The sequence below is a fragment of the Pristiophorus japonicus genome, chromosome 2 (assembly GCF_044704955.1).
Source record: "Pristiophorus japonicus isolate sPriJap1 chromosome 2, sPriJap1.hap1, whole genome shotgun sequence".
Taxonomy (NCBI): Eukaryota; Metazoa; Chordata; class Chondrichthyes; family Pristiophoridae; genus Pristiophorus; species Pristiophorus japonicus.
The window spans coordinates 229249266-229255388 of NC_091978.1; the positions used below are offsets into that span (position 1 = coordinate 229249266).

The 6123-nt window shown below is 47.4% G+C and overlaps 1 pseudogene; it reads right to left on the minus strand.

Annotated features, from left to right (window-relative positions):
* Nucleotides 1-966: 966 nt before the first annotated feature.
* LOC139251690 (U2 spliceosomal RNA) lies at nucleotides 967-1199 on the minus strand (annotated as a pseudogene).
* Nucleotides 1200-6123: the final 4924 nt, after the last annotated feature.

A 6123-nucleotide genomic window follows, 5' to 3' on the forward strand; every position in this document is an offset into this window, starting at 1 on the left:
ACGCACAAAGGTCTTTTCGTTTACCCATTTGGGATTTGATTAGCTACGGCGATATTCCAGAGGAACATGGAAAGCTTGCTGAAGTCGGTCCTGCGCACCGTGATCTTCCAGGACGACATCTTGGTTACAGGTCGGGACACCGTCGAGCACCTGCAAAATCTGGAGGAGGTTCTTCGCCGGCTTAATTGTGTGGGGCTCAGGCTAAAACGCTCAAAGTGCGTTTTCCTGGCACCTAAAGTGGAGTTCCTGGGGAGAAGAACCGCAGCGGACGGCATCAGGCCCACCGATTCGAAAACGGAGGCAATCAAAAACGCACCATGACCACAGAATGTGATGGAGCTGTGGCCATTTCTAGGAATCCTGAACTATTTTGGTAACTTCCTATCTGGTCTTAGCACATTGTTAGGACCCCCGCACTCTTTACTGCATAAAGGAGATGAATAGGTATGGGGTATAAGCCAAGAAAATGCCTTTGAGAAAGCTAGGAAGCTGTTATGTTCAAACAAATTGCTTGTGTTGTACGATCCATGTAAACTTTTGGTACTAGCATGTGATGTGTCGTCGTACAGGGTCGGGTGTGTATTGCAACAAGCTAATGAATTTGGGAAATTGCAACCAGTTGCTTATCCATCCAGAAGTCAGTCTAAGACCAAGAGGGCCTACAGTATGATCGAAAAAGAAGCATTAGTGTGTGTTTACAGGGTAAACAAAATGCATCAATATCTGTTCGGGCTCAAATTTGAATTGGGAACCGACCATAAGCCGCTTATATCCCTCTTTTCTGAAAATAAGGGGATAAATACGAATGCATCGGCCCGCATCCAGATATGGGCACTCACGTTTTTTTTTTTTTTTTTTAAATTCGTAGCCAATCGTTCCAATTCTTTGTCAAATCACAAACGCCAGAGGTCACCTTGCACATGCCAAGGATCACTCTGCGCCAATGCTCTTAGCCAAAAGGCCTAGAGCCACTGCACCGTTCCTGGAAGTACTGCAATACCAGGTTCGTGCCATGGAGGTGGATGGGTCAAGCCACCCCACACACCTCCGTGGAGGTGGATGGGTCAAGCCACCCCACCCACCTCCTGTTTCCAAAAAAGCAAGCATATACCTTCCTGACCAGGGAGAAACCACCCGGAGGTCATGGTGGCTGGTCAGGTCAGTTACGCATGATCTTAGCCAAAAGGCCGAGAAGCGATATACAACCACGCCATCCGCCACAGGCTAGACACAGAAAACTGCGCCGATGCTCTCAGTAGGCTACCATTGCCCACCACAGGGGTGGAGATGGCAGAGCCTGCAGATTTAGTTATGGTTATGGAAGCATTTGAGAGTGAGCAATCACCTGTTACCACCCGACAGATCAGATCCTGGACAAGCCAGGGCCCCTTACTGTCGTTAGTAAAAAATCGTGTGCTCCATGGGAGTTGGTCTAGTGTCCCGTTAGAGATGCAGGAAGAAATAAAGCCGTACCAGCGGCGCAAAGTTGAAATGTCTATACAGGCAGACTGCCTTCTATGGGGTAATTGGGTAGTTGTGCCAAAAAAGGGCAGGGACACTTTCATTAGTGATCTCCACAGTACCCACCCAGGCATTGTAATGATGAAAGCGATAGCCAGATCCCACGTGTGGTGGCCCGGTATCAATGCAGACTTAGAGTCCTGTGTGCACAAATGTAATACATGTTCCCAGTTAAGCATTGCACCCAGGGAGACGCCACTAAGTTTATGGTCTTGGCCCTCCAAACCATGGTCTAAGGTTCATGTCGACTATGCAGGCCCATTCTTGGGAAAAATGTTTTTAGTGGTTGTAGATGTGTACTCCAAGTGGATTGAATGTGTGATAATGTCAGCAAGCATGTCTGCTGCCACCATTGAAAGCTTATGGGCCATGTTTGCCACGCACGGCCTGCCTGATGTCCTTGAAAGTGACAATGGGCCGTGCTTTATCAGTGCCGAATTCAAGGAATTCATGACCTGCAATGGGGTCAAACATGTCACGCCTGCCCCATTTAAGCCAGCGTCCAACAGTCAGGCAGAACGAGCAGTTCAAACAATCAAGCAGAGCTTGAAAAGGGTAACTGAAGGCTCACTGCAGACTCGCCTATCCCGAGTCCTGCTTAGTTACCGCACAAGACCCCACTCGCTCAACGGGGTCCCTCCCGCTGAACTGCTCATGAAAAGGGCACTTAAGAGAAAGCTCTCGTTAGTCCACCCTGATCTACACGAACAGGTACAGAGCAGGCTTCAACAGAATACATATGATCGTGCAAATGTTTCATGCGAAATTGAAGTAAATGATCCTGTATTTGTGTTGAACTATGGACAAGGTCCCAAGTGGATTGCTGGCACTGTTTTGGCCAAAGAGGGAAGTAGGGTGTTTGTGGTCAAACTCGCAAATGGACTCACCTGCAGAAAACACTTGGACCAAACCAAACTCAGATTTACGGACTATCCAGAACAACCCACAATAGACTACCTTTTTTGATCCTCCAACACACACACAAGTGGCAACCGACCCAGCGATTGACCACGAAGCAGAAGCCGTCACTAGCAGCAGCCAAGCAGGACTCATCACCCCCAGCAGTCCAGCAAGGCCAGCTGTGTAGCAGCCCAGCGAAGGCCCAACAAACGACTCACCAACACCAGTATTTGCACTGAGATGATCAACCAGGGAAAGGAAGTCCCCAGATCGACTCACATTGTAAATAGTTACACTATTGGCTTTGGGGGAGGGTGGGGCGGGGGGAGTGTTGTTATCTATGTAAACCTGTAATTACCATGTCTAACCACCAGAGGGCTCCAACAATCCCTTGGGAGCACCTGTATTTAAGGAGGTCTCACAGGCTGGAGAGGCACTCTGAGATCTGTAATAAAGGACTACGGTCACACTTACTTTGAGCTTGCAGTATCTAGTCTGATTCTTTATCCAAGACGTAACACTCTTCGTTAACAAATCTGCAGGGGGAACCCCAGTGAGCGAGTGGGGTCGCGTCCGGTAGCTGAGCAGAACCCGAGATAAGCAGCCTTTCGTCATGCAATTCAAGCTCTGTTTGATAGTTTGGACTGCCCGTTCCGCTTGACCGTTGGATGCAGGCTTAAACGGGGCAGACCTGACATGCTTGATGCCATTGCAGGTCATAAACTCGTTGAATTCCGAGCTGGTGAAACACAGTCCATTGTCACTGACAAGGACGTCGGGCAAGCCATGGGTGGCGAACATGGCCCGGAGGCTTTTAATGGTGGCAGTGGATGTGCTGGATGACATGATTACGCATTCAATCCACTTAGAATAAGCGTCTGCTACAACTAAAAACATCTTTCCGAGAAAGGGGCTGGCAAAATCTATGTGGATCCTGCACCACGGTTTGGAGGGCCATGACCACAGACTCAATGGAGCCTCCCTTGGTGCATTGCTCAATTGTGAGCACGTGTTGCACTGGTGTACGCATGACTTTTAAGTCCAAGTCAATGCCGGGCCACCAAACATGCGAGTTGGCTATAGCCTTCATCAAGACTATGCCTGGGTGGGTATTGTGTAGGTCGCGTATAAATGTTTCCCTGCCTTTTTTTGGCAAAACCACGTGATTACCCCATAAGAGACAATCCGACTGGATGGACATTTCATCTTTGCGTCGGTGAAATAGGTAATTTCATCTTGCATTTCCCCGGGAACGGCCGACCAGCTCACATTGAGGACGCAACTTTTTACAAGTGATAGCACATGATCCTGGCTGGTCCAGGTCCTGATCTGGCGAGCAGTGACGGGTGACCCCTCGCTCTCAAAAGCATCCATGACCAGTAGCAAGTCTGCGGGCTGCATCATTTCCACCCCGGTAGTGGGCAATGGTAGCCGACTGAGGGCATCGGCACAGTTCTCTTTGCCTGGTCTGTGGCGGATAACATAGTCATAGGCGGACAATGTTAGTGCCCATCTTTGGATGCGGGATGAAGCATTGGTGTTTATAACTTTGCTTTCTGAAACAGCAAAATGAGCGGTTTGTGGTCGGTTTCAAGCTCAAACCGAAGTCCAAATAGGTATTGGTGTATTTTCTTAACACCATATACACTTGCTAACGCCTCTTTCTCGACCATACTGTAGGCTCTTTCAGCCTTAGACAGACTTCTAGACATGGATGCAACTTGTTGAAGTTTGCCCGATACATTGGTTTGCTGTAACACTCAGCCGACCCCATACAAAGATGCATCACAAGCTCGCACTAATCGTTTACACGGGTCATACAGTACAAGTAACTTATTAGAACAATGTAGGTTTCGGGCTTTCTCAAAGGCTGTCTCTTGAGATTTACCCCAAACCCAGTCACGTAGCAACATGTGTAACGGTTCCAGCAAAGTGCTTAACCCGGGTAGAAAGTTACCAAAATAGTTGAGGAGTCTCAGGAACGAACGCACCTCCATCTGTGGTCTGGGTGCATTCTTGATGGCCTCTGTCTTTGAGTCCATGGGTCTGATGCCATCTGCAGCAATCTTTCTCCCCAAAAATTTGACCTCTGACGCCAGGAAAACACACTTGGAGCATTTCAATCTGAGTCCCACTCTGTCTAGTCGACTTAGAACCTCTTCCAGGTTGTGTAGGTGTTCGGTGGTGTCACGACCAGTGATCAGGATGTCATCTTGAAACACAATGGTGCGCGGAACCGATTTCAGCAGACTCTCCATGTTCCTCTGGAAGATGGCAGCAGCTGAGCGAATCCCAAAGGGGCACCTGCGGTATATAAACAGTCCTTTGTGCGTGTTGATGCACGTCAATCTTTTCGAAGATTCAGCCAGGTCCTGTTTCATGTAAGCAGAGGTTAGGTCCAACTTGGTGAATGTCTTCTCCCACCCCACCCTACTAACATTGCGAACAGGTCATCTGTCTTGGGTAGCGGGTGCTGGTCTTGTAATGAGACTCGGTTAATCGTTACGTTGTAGTCTCCGCATATTCTGACCGTGCCATCGCTTTTCAACACCGGAACAATCGGACTGGTCCACTCGTTGAACTCGACTAGTGATAAGATTCCCTCTCGTTGAAGTACACCAATCACAAAGGAGATGGTATTCAGTAAGATAATGGAACTAAAGGCAGATAAATTCCCTGGACCGGATGGCTTGCATCTTAGAGTCTTAAGAGAAGTAACGGCCAGGATTGTGGATGCATTGGTTGTAATTTACCAAAATTCCCTGGATTCTGGAGAGGTCCCAACAGATTGGAAAACTGCAAGTGTAATGCCCCTATTTAAAAAGCAGGCAGCCAAAAAGCAGGAAACTATAGACCAGTTAGCATAACATCTGTGGTTGGGAAAATGTTGGAGTCCATTATTAAAGAAGCAGTAGCAGGACATTTGAAAAGCAAGATTCGGACAGACAGAGTCAGCATGGATTTATGAAGGGGAAGTCATGTTTGACAAATTTGCTGGGGTGCTTTGAGGATGTAACGGACACAGTGGATAAAGGGGAACCAGTGGATTTGGTGTATTTGGACTTCCAGAAGGCATTTGACAAGGTGCCACATAAAAGGTTACTACACAAGATAACAGTTCATGGGGTTGGGGGTAATATATTAGCATGGATAGAGGATTGGATAACTAACAGGAAACAGAGAATCGGGATAAATATTTCATTCTCTGGTTGGCAACCAGTAACTAGTGGGGTGCTGCAGGGATCAGTGCTGGGACCCCAACTATTTACAATCTATATTAATGACTTGGAAGAAGGGACTGAGTGTAATGTAGCCAAGTTTGCTGATGATACAAAGATGGGAGAAAAAGCAATATGTGAAGAGGAAATAAAAAATCTGCAAAAGGACATAGACAGGCTAAGTGAGTGGCAAAAATTTGGCAGCTGGAGTATGATGTTGGAAAGTGTGAGGTCATGCATTTTGGCAGAAAAAAATCAAAGAGCAAGTGATTATTTAAATGGAGAAAGATTGCAAAGTGCCACAGTACAGCGGGACCTGGGAGTACTTGTGCATGAAACACAAAAGTATATTATGCAGGTACAGCATGTGATCGGAAAGGTCAATGGTATCTTGTCCTTTATTGCAAAGGGGATGGAATATAAAAGCAGGGAAGTCTTACTACAGCTATATAAGATATTGGTGAGGCCACACCTGGAATACTGC